General features: G+C 40.0%; 1 protein-coding gene across 2 annotated transcripts in view; it reads left to right on the top strand.

The window, feature by feature from the left end:
• LOC122800087 (vascular endothelial growth factor C-like) overlaps positions 1-16,641 on the top strand; it is a 198,778-nt gene that overhangs the window by 180,515 nt on the left and 1,622 nt on the right. The gene's annotated exons all lie outside the window — the stretch shown is intronic.

The raw sequence follows: 16,641 nt of genomic DNA, 5'->3' as shown, positions 1-16,641 counted from the left end.
AAACGTTCTGCCCCTGCATGCCAAGTATTTTACAATCAACTGTGCAGTCAGTGAACCTCAAAGGGGAAATGTGACTCTCTCTTCTGTAGGCACCTCAAGTCAGTGAACATATATTTTCACCATTCAGTCACAGTCACAGATTTGTCAGGTGACCCTTGAAAGAATCTCCCACTTCTTTAATTATTGCTCCTGAGTCTCTTACCATTCATTTTAATCTGGAATTGTCCATAACTACAGACCATCCCCAGGTTATTCCTGTTCTGGTGGAGGGACTTGTATTTATTCAGCACCTGATCTCGGGTGCCACTTTTAGCCAAATGTCCTAGCTTCTTAAGTTAAGCTGGCTACCCCCATCACCCATTACTGCTCATATTTTTGCATCATCCGTCAAGAGGTCAATTGTTTTCACTACACCCAAAGATATGTAAAAAAAAAAAAAAAGAAGAAGAAAATGCTGATGAGCTGATGAGCACATGTCCAAGAACTAATAATGACACACAGTTATTCATTGCCCTATCCAATAACAGTACCTACTCACCAATAGTGTGTGTTCTGTCCACCCACTCCAATATCACCTCTACCTGTCAGTTTCTTTTGTGGAACAGAAGCAAAAGGTTTATGATATAAAATTCCAGGTAAATGACATCAGCCAGATTCCCCTTATCTGTCTCACCAGGTACCTAGTCATAAAACTCTATGAAGTTTGTCTGGTAGTACCTTCTGGCTGCAAACCCATGATGGGTGATGTCCTGAAAATAGTTGTTTTCAAGAAGACTGACCAGCCTGTCCCTCAACACATTTTCTCTGATTTTCACTACTATTTAGGTTAACTGTTGTGGTTGATCAGTGACTTAGCTGAGGACGACACTTCATGGCCCCACTGATTGTAGCACACTAGACAATTCTGTCAACAACTGCTTTTGGAGATTTTACATATTTGTATTTGTTACTTCAGTAATGCTGTCTATACATCTTAGCCGATGCTGCTCACTTGCTCTTTTGCCTTCTATCTTTCTAGCACCAGTGCCCTCTCTAGAGAATCTTGTGTTTGCATTATGTAGCCAAAGTATTTGAGTTTTAGTTTTACTATCAGGCATTCTAGTAAACCATCTTATTTCTTTATGAATGAGTGATTTGATCTTGCAGTAGACTGAATTCTCAAAAATTTTCTCCATCAGCACATTTCAGAAGTATTGAGTTTTGGTGGGCAACTATATTTATGATCAAACCTTCACATCTGTATGTTACCACTGGGAACAACAGCTTTTACTGTACGGACCTTTGCCGATAATATGATGTATTTGATTTTTCATATCTTATCCAGATTCAGCATAGTTGTTTTTCCCCCAAGAAGCATTTTTTTTTTAATTTCATGGCTATAACCACCATCTGCAGAGACCTTTGAGCCCATGAAAATAAAATCTGATACTGTCTCTACTACTTTTTCTTGCAAAGACTTCATAGGGTAAGTGACATAATCTTAAATGTATAGGTATGAAGTAGCATCTTCTACTTTCAACTTCGTAAACAGGCTCTTCAGCTCTTCTTTACCTTCAGCCATCAAAGGGAAATTGCCTGCATATAAGAGGTTGTTAAATATCTACCATCAGTTTTGATTCCGGTATCCGGTTTATCAAATCCCACATTTCAAATGATATATTTGGTGTATAAATGAAATACTATTATACAATGACCCCCCCCCCCCCATTAATATTCAAAAACGTGCATGCTGATTGGTCAGCATGCACGTTGTAAAGCAGAGTTATAGTAATGGAAAAAGGTCCGGTCACCCAGACTTTTTCCATTACTATTATTTACAACAACGGAGAACGCAAGATCTCTGTTGCTTCACACTGTCTCGCTATGTTAAACTCCTTTAACATAGCGAGACAGTTTGTAAAAAGCAACGGAGATCTTGCTTTCTCCGTTGCTTTTTTCAAAACTGTCTCGCTATGTTAAATGGGTTTAACATAGCGAGACAGCTTTAAAAAAGCAACGAATATCTCTGTTGCTTTTTTTAAAGCTGTCTCGCTATGTTAAACCCATTTAACATAGCAAAACAGTTTGTAAAAAGCAACGGAGATCTTGCTTTCTCCGTTGCTTTTGCCCACAGCTCTGATGTACTGTGTAGGCATACGCATGCACAGTACATCAGAACTGCCGCAGAATACCAGACAGCTGCGGAAGGGCAGCAAGGAGGCATTATACAATGCCATTATTTAAGAAAAGTAATTATTTTTTTTCTTAAATAATGTCATTGTATAATAGCAATAACCCACTTCTGGGTGTGGGTAATGCTGGATTTACCCACAGTTGGCTTTGTTTGGCCACTCGGGCTTCGCTCTCGTGACCAAACCACACCAACCGTGGGTAAATCCAGCATTACCCACACCCAGACATGGGTTATTGCTATAATAATATACAGCCTTGTCATACTGTTTCCCCAGTTTATCTATATTTGTTTCTAACTGCTGCCATTCGATCTATATACAGATCTCTCAGGAGACAAATAAGATGAGCCGGTATCCCCATTTCTCTAACAACTTTCCCAGGTTTGCTATGGCCACACAATCAAAGCCTTTAGTGCAGTCAATAAAGCAGATGTATATATGTTTTTCTGGAACTCCTTTGCTTTCTACATTCTGCAGTGCATGTTGATAACTTGATTGCTGGTGCCGCTTCTATTTCTAAAACCAGCTGGCACATCTGTCATTTCTATGTCTATGTATTGGTGCAGTCTAGTTTGTAGGATCACCTTGCTAGTTTGTCAGACAAGTGCAATTATTCCACAATGTCAGCATTCTTTAGCATTACTCTTTTTAGGAATTGTAAAGTAAAATGCCCTTTTCCAATACAGTTGTCCCACTGTGTCATTTCCAAATTTGCTAATAAATCCAAGAAACACTAACAGCATCACTGTCAAGAATTTTAAACAATTCAGCTGGAATTCCATCACTTCCTGAGAAATTGTTATTAGCAAAGCTTTCTGGTGCCCATTAACTTTATTCTGTTAGAGGTTTGGCTGAGAATAACAAAATATACCACTGTATGCATTCAGAGATGTTGAGTACTTATTACATAGTTCTACATATCCCTCCCAACTCCTGCAGGTATGGCCTTCTTCAGCTAAGTGTCTCCCATTGTTTTCTTTCATCATGTCCATTTATTCAGAATGTTTCTCTTCATATTGACAATGTTATCTGTCTGTCCCATTCTTATTTAAATATGCCTATTTATCTCTTCTTGCTGATCTCTAAAACTGCTTTCAGTATAACATGTTTTCTGTATCTCTTCTGGACCATTACCGTCCTGTGTTGAACAGGCTTTGTATCTCATGGCAGCTATGAGCTATGCTGTGTATAGTCACTCAAGATAGGGCACATCATGGCAGAGAAATAAGACCGGACACAGTCTAGTGCAGAAGGCAAAGGCAGTCTGTTTACTGTGTTTACCAAGCAATCTCTGTAGACAAAAACATGTTGAAATGACACTAGAAGATGAGGCCCACAGATCTAACAGTGTCTAGTATACTACTGGGAAAGATCAGAGGACGAATACAGGTATTTCCAAAGAATAAGATGCAGATGGATTAAATTTGAAAGGATGTCCATCTGCTGAAGTGCTCCGAGATTAAATTAAAGTCTGATGGTGCAAAGAACTGCATAATACTGGAACTGGGAGTGAAAGAACTGTGAACCAAGGTGAACTTGATGTGGTTAAATATAACAAGATAAACATAAATATCTTAGGAATTAGTGAAATAAAATGGACTGAAATGGGTCATTTTTCAATAGATAATCATCATATGCTCTACTGTGGACAATGCAGAAGAACTGTGGTAGCCTTCACATTTAATAAAAGGAGGTCAAAATCAGTGCTTACTTACAAGCCAAAAATTATAGAATCTTCTCAGACTCCAAGGCAAGACATTCAATATTAGAATGATGCAAATTTATGCTCCAGCTGCAAACCCAGAAGAGGAGGAAGTCAACCAGTTTTATGAGAATCTCCACCTTCTGTGTATAACATCAAAAAAAGATATTACATTCCTCATAAGTGACTGAAATGTTAAATTTGGTAGGAAAAGACCAACAAGAACAATGGGTAAGTTTGGCCTCAAAGTATGAAATGAACTGGGGAGCATACCAGTAGAATTTTGCCAATATAATCCATTAATCACAGAAAGCATTCTCTTTCAACAACCTAAGAGACTGGTTTACACATCAGTATCACCTAATGGTCAATAAGAATGTCAGGCTGACTTTATACTTTGCCATCAGAGATGGAAAAGCTCTATACAGTCTGCAGAAACAAGATCGGGAGCTATCTGTAGCTCATATGACCAACGTCTTACAAACTTTACAACTAAATTAAAGAAGAAAAGAAATCCTCTTGGCCAATTACACATGAGCTCAGAAGTATTACATATGAATCAGCAGTGGAGGAGAAGAACAGATTTAAGAGGGTTAGACCTGATGGCTAGAGTGCCTGAAGAACTATGGACAGAAAAATGACATTGTCCAAGAGATGGCAAAACATTATTCCAATCAGAAGGTTAGGAAGGCAAAATAGGCTGCCTATGGAGGCTTTAGAGATGGCTGAGAAAACGAAGGTAAAGAATACTGACCTGCCATTCCTGTGGTGACTTCTTTGTGCATCAAAGCACCTTCAGTGCACTTCCAGTTCTTGTGCATCATCCTCTGAGTCAGGAACTTGGATCAGTTTTATGAAGGAATCTGTTAGTGCTCCATCCAATTTTATGAAGATTCATGATATTAACCTTTGCTGCCCCTGAGATTTGCCCTCCTTTATTGTCATGCACTTCTTTTCCAACTACCCATGAGCAAGCAACTCCCCCCTGTCTAAGCATCTCCACCACTTCCTTCCTTATTTACCATGCAAACAAATGAACAACATTTATTCAGACTTGTCTGTTCCTTTTCTTCCTTATTTATTCATTTGTTTACTAATTTACTTGTTTGTTTATTTTAGTTTCTTAACTGGAATACAGCACTGATCACAAATGACCACTATCATATCGAATATACATCTTCCTCACTTTCCTTTAGCTGAATTATTCCTGACCTCTTTCCTCCATGTACCTAAAGAACGTCCATTTCCTCTCCTTTATTCTTTCAAGAGGATCTTATTCTGTGTTATGTCTGGATCTTTTGGTCACCTTGGGTGCAGCTTCCTAGCTTCTTTATGCTTCTGATGCTGTGTTCCCCCTCCTTCTTCCATTTTCTGCAGCTGTATTTATTTGCTTTGAGTACGATCCATATGGAACCTATTAACTGCATTATTATTATTATTCTCTTTTTTTAGTGGCAATATAAAAAAAAACACATTGGCAGTGATTTCCTATGGGGAATAGAGATCATGAGTTCCACTCTGGAGAATTAAACTTAGTGAATTTACACCTCTTCCACTCTCCCAAGAGGAGGGAGGTTAGACACATTACTGGGAGGCTTAAAATGCTAGTCAGAACAGCTAATTGGTATCATGGTGAGCTACAGCAAGAAGAGACAGGGACAAATGGACATGTGCAACAATACCTATAACAGTACTACAGAAGGAACACCATGTTGATAAACCACCTGTAACAGATCATATCTCTAATATGGTACTAGAACCAGGGACAGTAGTACTGCAGAATCAGTGTCGCCTCATAAACAGGAGTGGGGTTTCAGCATCGTAAATTACAGATAGCAGTCTGCTGTACAAATTTAGATCTGGAAAAGAAAATGATATTTCCAGTCTTAATAGTCTCACTTCATTCCAATTGAATGTTATGGAATATACTGTGGTGCAGTCTGGTGAAGTTTCATAGACTCCACATTTACTTCCTAATGACCAGCACCATGAATTCACACAAACCAGCATGACCCAATCATCTGAATGGGTCACCAGTGAAGTGGCTGAGGGCGTACAGTGATTGTGATATATCTGGACTTCTGCAAGGCCATTTACATGGTACTTTACTAAGGATGGTAAGAAACTATGGAGGGTGACCTCAAATGGTGATGTAGATTGGAAAATAGATGATGGACCAAAAGGATATGGCAGAGCTTAATGTGGAAATATCATGAGAAATGTCAGTAAGCACTGCTATACCATAAGGGTCAAGCCTTGGGGTTCTATGCTGCTGACACTAAGGCTGCAATGATGGTCAGAGTCAGGGACAGTCTCCAGAAATACAGGATGACTTGATAACTGAAATATGATATAAAAACTGTAGAGTTATGGGTTTTATTTTCAGAAATCTACAAAGAAATACTACAGAAAAGAATAAGGTCGCATAATCCTAAGATGTTCAATTTCAAAAACAATACACTGTATGAACTTTGAATGTCTGGAGTGGTAAATCTGATCATATGTTTTATAGTATGACATACAAGATTTACAGAGAATGTTTATAGGTACATGATATACCAGAGACATGAGTAATAAAAGCTTTTGATTAGCCACTAAAAATCTGACTGAACTTACATGCAGGGAAGAAGTTTAAAAGCTCCTACATAAATAGGTTTCTAAGATCCATAATTCAATTTTCTCTTGTAAATTACATTAAAATCATTAACTCTACAGTATATATAGAAAAAAGGCCTGATTGCATGTCTTTACTATAATAGTTGTGCTTGTCATTCAGTAGCTAAAAGTGCATTTTGACAGTACTATAAAACTACACACAGCTCTTGAATGTGTCAAGAGACTGAATAACGTTTATTGCATGCACAGGATATTTCAGTAAGCAGATTATAGTATGAAATAAACTTGATAATAGGGCCCATTAATGTAGAATGAGAGGGGCATTTTCTCTGGGCACAAAATGTTGGCTGGAGTCAATTAGCTGATGTGTATCTTTCTTTAATAAAAGCATGTTTTGCTTTGCTGTCAATCTTGAGCACTGTAGCACTCCATTTGTGGTCTAAACTGTAGCAAACCACTTTCTACAATGTCGCAAGCAGGTTGTTACTGTTTTTTTGTTTTTTTTTTTTTTTTAATTAAAACCTGAGCTCTGTAGCACTCTGTGCAGGCAGGATATAAATTTTAGCAAACTACTACAGTTTAAAAGAAGAATTTTTTTTTTTTGTTTTTAATAAAATGTGGGAAAAGAGGGTCAAGGCACAGAAATGGCACCTGAATGGCTGGGATGAGGGGAGGGGGGTTCATGCATCTGACCACCTGGTTAGTTTGCCAATAGAAGGAATGGGCATTTTTTTTCTGCTCTTCATGGAAGAGTTGGGGGGCATGGATCTAACTGTAATAAACTGATCACTTATTACAGTAAGTTTTTTTTGCTCTTCACTTGAAGTGCCAAGGGGTAGGGCACTGGTTTGTGATACCATCACAGGGTGCTTTTTGAGACAGCTATGCTTCAGACAGGGCCACACACTCCACATCATATCCAGGAAGTTGTAGAGTACTAGTGAGCAATGCACACTGGTAAATGCAGGTGATAATGTACGCTACAGACAGGCCTGTGACCTGCTGATTTCTTAATGCCAAGACCTCCTGTGAGGAACACGTGCAAAAAAAAAAAATCAGCTAGTATTCTACTGCAGCGCACCTGAGTTATAGTCTAACTTGGCAGAGAGAAAGAAATGCTGTGAGATCACATTTCAGAAGTCACAAAGTTAACTGCATGAGGGCCAGTGATGGGACTTCTTTTTTAGGAGCCACTCTTTTAACCGAGTTTCTCAAAACGAAAGAAATCATTAATACACAATCATAGTGTATTCATATAATTTATTTATTTACTTAAGTTTGTTAACTGTGGTAGAACACCGGTCTCTTTTGACCAATCACAGGTTCATCTCAAGATCTTAAAACAGAAAATAGAATAAAATATAGAATACAAAATTGGTATTACAGCATACAGTGTGACAAAAAGAAACAGAAAATCAGTACAGATATAATACAAATTCAATCTGAAACAATAAACATATGAAAAGAGATAAGAATTCTCATTAGAAAATAGGTAAAAAGATACCATTACCAAAAGGGTGAGTAAAGAGTACATGAACAATGAGCTGTAGATATGTACATCATATATAGAGCTTATGTCTTGGGTATTTGATTCAAATGTTTGAATCTGTCTTTAAAATGACTGTGTTAAAGTACAATTTGGGGATTTTTTCATGATATAGTTCAAAAGACACCATTGTAGTTTCTCAAAGAACTAACTGATATACTTCTTCATAGGGTGAATGTCCTGCAATCACCCTGAAATCAACCAAATGAGATTTAGTGTATAAATTCCTTTGCAAACTGAAATCTGCATCTGCTTCAGTCAATAACTTGCCCTATCAAATACTCTGATTTGACACAGTATCAATGGAATTCTAGAACTTCTACTAAACAGTTAGTACCAATCCCTAAAATAAAGCACAAACATGGAGAGTTCTCCATCCTATACGTACTGGAAAGCTATGGAATAAGCAATTAATGCTTTAGGAATCATCACAAAAAGTAGGACTTCAAGATGTTTTTGAAAAAACAATGTACAGATACAACAGACCTGACAAAGTGGTGTGACATAGCACATTATAATAACCAAAGACTATGCTCTAAACACCTTTAAAAACTATATATAAATATATATATATATATATATATATAGAGAGAGAGAGAGAGAGAGATTTATATCAAATCAAGTTTTCAGAAGCTCGAAATTCATATGATTGAGAACGTGTGATCGAGTTTCCAAAAACTCAAAATTAAAAAAAAAAATCTACATTTTTGCAGAGGGGCAATCCCCCATGCACCTCCATACCCCCTGAAAATTATATATACCAACTCCAAGATCACACTACAGTGGGAAAAGGGTAAATTGCCTGATCCCCACTGTACTGCGATCTACATAGAAATGCTTCAATGCACAGTTTATCCTTTTCCTCACTGTAGTGCAATCTCAGAGTTGGTATATATAATTAGCGGAGGGTGGGGGTGCAGGGGGGCTTGTCTCCATGCAAAAACATAGACTAGTTCTTTTATATTTTTTGTCCACAGTCATAGGTTAGGGGATTTTTTTCCTCCTTTTTTCCTCAGTTGCTGTCAACTGATGCATGCAAATATTTCAACTCTATTTTCTCAAATAAGGGGTACATGGTGAATATCACATAGCCATTAGAAGAATCGGGAATATTTCATCGAAGATTGCCTGCTGAATTTAGTGAGATCATGGAACTGTGGGGTTAAGGAAGTTTCTGCTCTTCTCAATACAGTATGGCTACAGAATTTGTGTATTTAGAGATATGAATGTAGGGGGATCCTGCAAAAATGCTGATTTGCTGTATTTTGTTAAAACAAAACTCAAGCTTTTGCAGTGCTGACTTAACATTTTGCATACATTTACTTTATCTATACTTTGTTCATTATTCAACCAGCTACAATTACAGCGAATACTATATCAAAGTAATGTTTACTGTGGATACACAATATATATTATTGTCTCATTTCATTCTGCTCAAAATCATTATCATATTCTATCTCATAATATCTCAAAGGTGTTTTTATTGTGTGTTGACTTAACATAATATTTTTGGAGCTTTTCTCCCCAGAAGAACAAGAATGTCAAGAAATTAGGCATTCACAGTCACCATATCTAACTAGATAGGTAAACAAGCACAAGGTTTCTGGATTTGTCTCTGCTTTTGTTTAATTTTTTGAAAAGACAGGTGTGACTTGCAGTTGGTACAAGAGGGTTATGGTTGTGAGCTGTAGTTTCTGTGGTAGAGGCTGAGTCCCTCGGTCCTCATTTTCCTGCAGTATGCACTTGAGCAAGTCAATTAACGAGACCTTGCTCCTGGGGCACACCCAGAAAGAGATCATTATTTCCAGTGGACCTACTTGGTTAACAAATGAGTATTATTATTATTATTATTATTATTATTATTATTATTATTATTATTCAAGAACATTGTCCTAAGGATTAACTCCAGAGGTCATATGGAAGATGAAATCCAGTGATGATACTTTATGCTACAGCTTAGTTTGTTTGTGTCTTTCGGCTTTTCCCGGTTAGGGGTCGCCACAGCGGAACTCCGGTCCGCTAATGATTGGTAGTTGATTTTTACGTGCTGAGTTACCAGCCCTGATGCACAACCTTCAACGAAGGTACGCCCATTCGCACATATCTCCATGCAGAAGACGCTCTAGCTGAGAATCGAACCAGACAGCGTCTTACTGTGAGGCGACAACACTACTGCAGCACCACCACCGCGGGCATGCTACAGTTTAGCGAAATAATTAAAATGTAGGTCAGTGAAAAAAGAGGACTGTATTTTGTTGTGGTTACTATCAATACTAATAGAAATAGAATATGGTTTAGTGAATGGCTACTACATACTGGTATCATTACTAAATAAGGTAGAATGTGGGTCAGTGGACAAGAGATATATACTTCTGTTGTTACTATGAGAAGAACAATGTGAGTCGGTGAAGAAGTACTGGATATGCCAGTGGTTACTTAGGGATGTAGAATATAAGTTCATAGGTTCATAGGTTCATACTAGGCTATCTGCCCTAGGGCATTTATAAGCCTAGCGAGAATGTGTTTGGCTTTCGCCACCCATTTTTAATTTATTTTGCTGTGCCCTTTTTCGAGGTTAGTATACTGTGCCTCTGTCTAACAGTGACACAGAAGTGATACCCGGGGTAAACCTATGATCTCCCATCCACTCATCAGGATTCCTCTTGAAGAGAGTCAATGAGGGACTCTGCCTAACCTGGACTGGGATTTTATTCCAGAGTGAAGGGAGCCTCTGGGTTATGAATCTGTCCCTCCAGCATGTCCTATTTATTTCAGTGCTGAGGTTCAAGTCTCTCGAGCACGTAGCTTGATGGGATTTGGATTTTCTGAGGTGCAGCATGTCCATTAATTCCGGGTTGGACATGGCTTTATATGTCAGGCACAGATTACCTCTGAACAGGCGGTATGCCACTGAGTAGAGCTGGAGTTTCTTTAACCGGGCAGCATATGGCATCTGTTTGAGCCCTTTGATCCTCTTGGTGAAGTACTTTTGGGGTCTTTCCAGTTGCTGCAGGTGTCTGGTAAGGTACATCCCAAAAGGAGCATTGTACTCAATTATGGGCCTGATGAGGGATGAGTAAAGAGGGACGATGACCTCCCCTGATCTAGATGTGAATCCCTTCATGATTAGGTGGGCTATATAAAATGTTTTTCTAACCACTTTGGCCACGTGGTTGTCAAATGAGAGATTGCTATCAACTTGGGTCCCCAGGTCCCTAATTACTTCTTCTGTACTTAGTGGATTACCACCTATGTGGTAATTTGTGGGCACTTTGTTTTTGCCAAAGGGGATGACTATACACTTTTTGGCATTTAGCTTGAGGCCATGGCTCTGGCACCAGTTGTCTGTTTCTATGAGGCCCTTGCAGTCATCTGCGAACTTGGTCAGCCACAGTCCTTCCGTGTTGGTCTGTACCTCTGAGAAATATATACCGAACAAGAGAGGTCCCAGGACTGAGCCTTGTGGGACACCACTTGTAACTGGTTTGGAGTTTGACATGGCTCCAGCAATTCTAACCATGTGGGTTCTGTCCTTGAGCCAGTTTGCAATCCATCTAGTGACATAGGGGTTTATATTTAAGCTGGTGAGCTTATCTATAATGCCCGAGTGGGGTATTGTATCGAAGGCTTTTGCAAGGTCCAGGTAGGTTGTGTGGACCACCTTCCCCTCGTCAATGGCCTTGGTGACTGTTTCAAAGAAATCAACCAGGTTTAAGAGGCAGGATCTACCCTTAACAAAGCCGAACTGGGTAGGATCCAGTGTCTGTAGGTCCCCAATATCTTTATTTATAAGGTCCATGATGATCCTTTCCATAGTTTTGCAGACCAAGCTAGTCAGGCTTATGGGGCGATAGTTTCCAGGATCCGTTGAAGCACCACCTTTATGGAGAGGGACCACTGTTGCTGTACGCCACTCTTTGGGCACATATCCTGTAGTAAGGCTGAGATTGAACAGTAGTTTTATGTTTGGGTTTAGCTGTTCTTGGAGTTCATGTAGGACACAGCCCACGACACCGTCTGGTTCCATTGATGCTGTGTTTTTTGCTTTGGAGAGGGTGGCTCTTACCTGAGCATCTGAGATGTCAGGGGGGCAGCACTCTGCTGGGATAGATATTTGCCCTTTTGGTGGGGAGGGGGGGAGAAGTTTGAGCTGAACCTGTCAGCTAGGATGTTGGCAATGTCTGTGAGTTCAGTGTATTTTTTGTCATTTTGGACTAATTCTGAGCATATCTGGGAATTACCACCCAGGTTTCTAACATAACTAAAGAAAGCCTTGTGATTATCCTTAGTGTCCTGTGCAATTTTTCTCTCGAAGCTGGCCTTAGACAATTTTGTGAGTACCCGTAGTTTTTTGCTAATACTGATCAGTGATGCCTTCCCTTTTTGGGATTTTGCTCTATCATTTAGTAGCTTCCTCCTTCTATTGTATAGTTTGTTTATGGCTGGGGTCCACCAGATAGGACGTCTGCCTTTGGAGGATTGGGTCTTGGTTTTATTTGGGATCGCATGATCCATGCATTCCTGAAGGTGTTCATAGAATGCATTTATAAAGGATTCTGTGGTCTGGGCCGTATTTTCCACAGGCCCGGGGGCTTTGAAGGATTCCACCTCAGTTTTGAGGAGTGTGAAATTTGCTTTAGAGAAGTTTTCACTGTGGTTTTCTGGGCAGGGGATGGGGTCGGGATGTGAATATCCAGTGAGATTAGTTTATGGTCTGATCTTACCAGTGAGGGATACATTTCTGGTCTGGAGCATAGAGTCCCCATGTTGGTGATGATCAGGTCCAGTATGTTTTCCCCTCTTGTGGGAGCGGTAACAAGTTGTTCCATAGCATTTGAGTTTATAAATTCTAGGAACCTTTGGGCTAGGGTATTGGAGCTAGAGTAATGCTCCCAGTCTATGTTTGGGTAGTTGAAGTCGCCCAATATAATGGTGTTTGGAGAGACCTTCATATTTTCCAGTGTTCTCAGGAAGGCCGAGTGGGGTTCCTGGGTTTGGGAGGGTGGTCTGTAGCAGGCTATAAACTGGAAGGCAGTTTTACCCACTGTTAGTTGCACATAGATAGTCTCTGATGCTTCATGATTTGCCACCAACCTGGAGGTGTGGGTATCTTTGATGAATATCAATACTCCCCCTCCTTTTGTGGTTCGGTCCAAGTTTTGGGGCCAAAATGCATGGTATGAGGTATAACCTGGTAGTGCTGGGGTGCTCTCGGGAGCCCTGAACCAGGTTTCTGTTACTGCACAGATATCGATGTTCTCCATGCTAAGGAGAGTTTCGAGTGCATGCATCTTGAGGTTTAGACTTCTGGCGTTGAGTAGCATTACTCTTAGTTTCTTATCCCTTGTGATACCTATGGAGGTGGGTTTGTCTTTTGAGCCTTGCCTAAAAAAGGCACTATGGGGGTAGCAAGAGCCTTTGCCAGTATCCGAAAGCCCAGGGGTGACAGGTGCAAGCCATCCCTAGCGAAGCATCGTGGCTTGTCGAGCATATCATCCCAAGCTGACAGGCATTGGATCCCCTTTGAATGACTCCAGTACTTAAGCCAGTTGTTGAAATTGATCATCTTGTCTTCATATTGTGGCATCATTCTTGGTGAGGGTAAGATGCTACTCAAGGTCAGGGTCATACCGGCCTGGGCTACATGCTCAGAGAGCTCCTTTATGTCTCTTTTCATGTAGTCCAGGGAGGTACATCTCAGGTCATTCACACCAGCATGGACAATGACTGAGTCAGATTTGTACTTGCCTTGGAGTGACCTAAGTGCTTGTGTTATGTGGTGGATCCTAGCGCCCGACAGGCTGCTCACCGTGACCCTCTCCTTGTTCAGCCTGGTGAGCGGGACATCAGTGTGCCTGATGATAGAGTCACCTATTACAAGTGTATCAGGTGTGTTGTTTAGTCTTAAGGGCTGTGACTGTTCGGCACACTGGCTTTGTGAGATATGTGTTGCACGTGTTTTGTTTTGGGGTAGCAGTTGCTTGGGTGTCTGCTTTGGAGGTCTCTGCTGCTTAGGCAGATCTTTATTTAGAGCCTCCGAGTATGTTTTTGTGTGATTATGTGTTTGGTTTGCTGTTGTGGTAGGTCTATGTGAGACTGGAATTGTAGTGAGTGTGGTTTCCTTCTCCTCCTGACTGGTTATGCCAGTACTGAGTTGAGAGAGCTTAGCCTCCAGTTTGAGAAGGAATACTGCTTTGGTTACTAAAAAGGGTAGAATGTGAGACAGTTGATGAGTAATGCATACTGCAGTGGTCACTAAGAGAGGTAGAATGTGGGTCAGTGGAAGAGTACTACATACTGCTGTGGTTACTAAGAGAAGTAGAATATAGATCAGTGGAAAAGTACTAGATACTGCTGTGGTTACTAAGAGAGGTAGACTGTGGATCATTGGAAGAGTATTACATACTGCTGTAGTTACTAAGAGAGGTAGAATGTGGATCAGTGGAAGAGTACTATAGACTGCTGTGGTTACTAAGAGTTAGAATGTGGATCAGTGAAAGAGCACTACATACTGCTGTGGTTACTAAGTGAGGTAGAATGCAGATGAGTGAAAGAGTACTACTTATTACTATGGTTGCTAATAAGGTAGAATGTGGATCAGTGGAAGAGTACTACAGACTGCTGTGGTTACTAAGAGAGATAGACTGTGGATCAGTGAATGAGCACTACATAGTGCTGTAGTTACTTAGTGAGGTACAATGTAGATCAATGGAAGAATACTACATATTACTGTTGTTGCTAAGAGAGGTAGAATGTGGGTCAGTGGAAGAGTACTACATACTGCTATGGTTATTATGAGAGGTAAAATTTGTCTCCATAGAAGAGTACTACATACTGCTGTGGTTACTAAGGGAGGTAGAATTTGGATCAGTGGAAAAGTACTACATACTGCTGTTCTTACTAGGTGAGGTACAATGTAGATCAGTGGAAGAGTGCTACATATTACTGTTGTTGGTAAAAGAGGTAGAATGTGGGTCAGTGGAAGAGTACTACATACTGTTTTTGTAACTAGGTGAGGTAGAATGTAGATCAGTGGAAGAGTACTACTTATTACTGTGGTTGCTAAGGGAGGTAGAATGTGGATCAGTGGAAGAGTACTACATACTGCTCTGGTCACTGAGAGGTAGCATCTGGATCAGTGAAATAATAAATACTGCTGTGGTTCCTAAGAGAGGTAGAATGTGGATCAGTGGAAGAGTACTGCCTACTGTTGTCGTTACTAAGAGAGGTAGAATTTGGATCAGTGGAAGAGTAAAATATACTGCTGTTGTTACTAAGTGAGGTACAACATACATCAGTGGAAGAGTGCTACATACTGCTGTTGTTACTAGGTGAGGTACAACATTCATCAGTGGAAGAGTGCTACATATTACTGTTGTTACTAAGAGAGGTAGAATTTGGATCAGTGGAAGAGTACTACATATACTGTTGTTACTAAGTGAGGTACAATGCAGATCAGTGGAAGAGTAGTACATACTGCTGTTGTTACTATGAGAGGCAGAATGTGGATCAGTGGAAGAGTACTACATACTGCTGTGGTCACTGAGAGGTAGCATCTGGATCAGTGAAATAATGCTAAATACTGCTGTGGTTCCTAAGAGAGGTAGAATGTGGATCAGTGGAAGAGTACTACCTACTGTTGTGGTTACTAAGAGAGGTAGAATTTGGATCAGTGGAAGAGTTCTACATACTGCTGTTGTTACTAAGTGAGGTACAACATACATCAGTGGAAGAGTGCTACATACTGCTGTTGTTACTAGGTGAGGTACAACATTCATCAGTGGAAGAGTGCTACATATTACTGTTGTTACTAAGAGAGGTAGAATTTGGATCAGTGGAAGAGTACTACATATACTGTTGTTACTAAGTGAGGTACAATGCAGATCAGTGGAAGAGTAGTACATACTGCTGTGGTTACTATGAGAGGCAGAATGTGGATCAATGGAAGACTACTACCTACTGCTGTGGTTACTACGAGAGTTAGAATGTGAATCACTGGAAGAGTACTACCTACTGCCGTGGATAGAAAGAGAAATGGAAAGTCTTGGAACTTTGCCAGATCTTTATTTATATCCAGGTTGTACCTGTAAGGTATTACAGCTAGTTTCAGAGACAGTCTTAGAGAAGTGGGGTTGTTAACATGTTAAGTTTAACTGCAGATACACAATGGAGGTTGTATAGGGATAATCACTGCTCAACAGGTAGTAACAATGGGTTTACATATGACTGCTGTGGTTTCAACTCAAGTGGTTGGATTTCTCCAATAGTGAGTAAGTCTAGCTTCATAGCTGCCAGCTGGTGATCATCCCTACTGCAAATTGGGCTTGTTTAAAAATATCTCTTACCTTCATTAAAAATGTGTTGTGTAAAAGTATATTATGCAGACATCCCTTTATGCTGAAACAACTGCACAGAAACATCTGCCCCATGTCCTAAGTGTGCAGTCTTTCATACAAATGCATATACACAGAGTTGTAGCTAGGGTGGAGAGAAAGAGGTAGGCTGACCCAATTGCATGACCTGCACAGAAGAAGGGATGTTTATTCATCCCTACAAGTCAGGTGTTTGGGTGACTGATAGACAAGCAGTATTAGAGGCATGTAAGT

Source organism: Protopterus annectens, chromosome 4.part0 (genome assembly GCF_019279795.1).
Source record: "Protopterus annectens isolate FY-2018-M chromosome 4.part0, PAN1.0, whole genome shotgun sequence".
Classification (NCBI taxonomy): domain Eukaryota; kingdom Metazoa; phylum Chordata; order Ceratodontiformes; family Protopteridae; genus Protopterus; species Protopterus annectens.
Note: the sequence above shows the minus strand (reverse complement) of the source record. Positions and strands in the feature narration are given on the sequence as shown.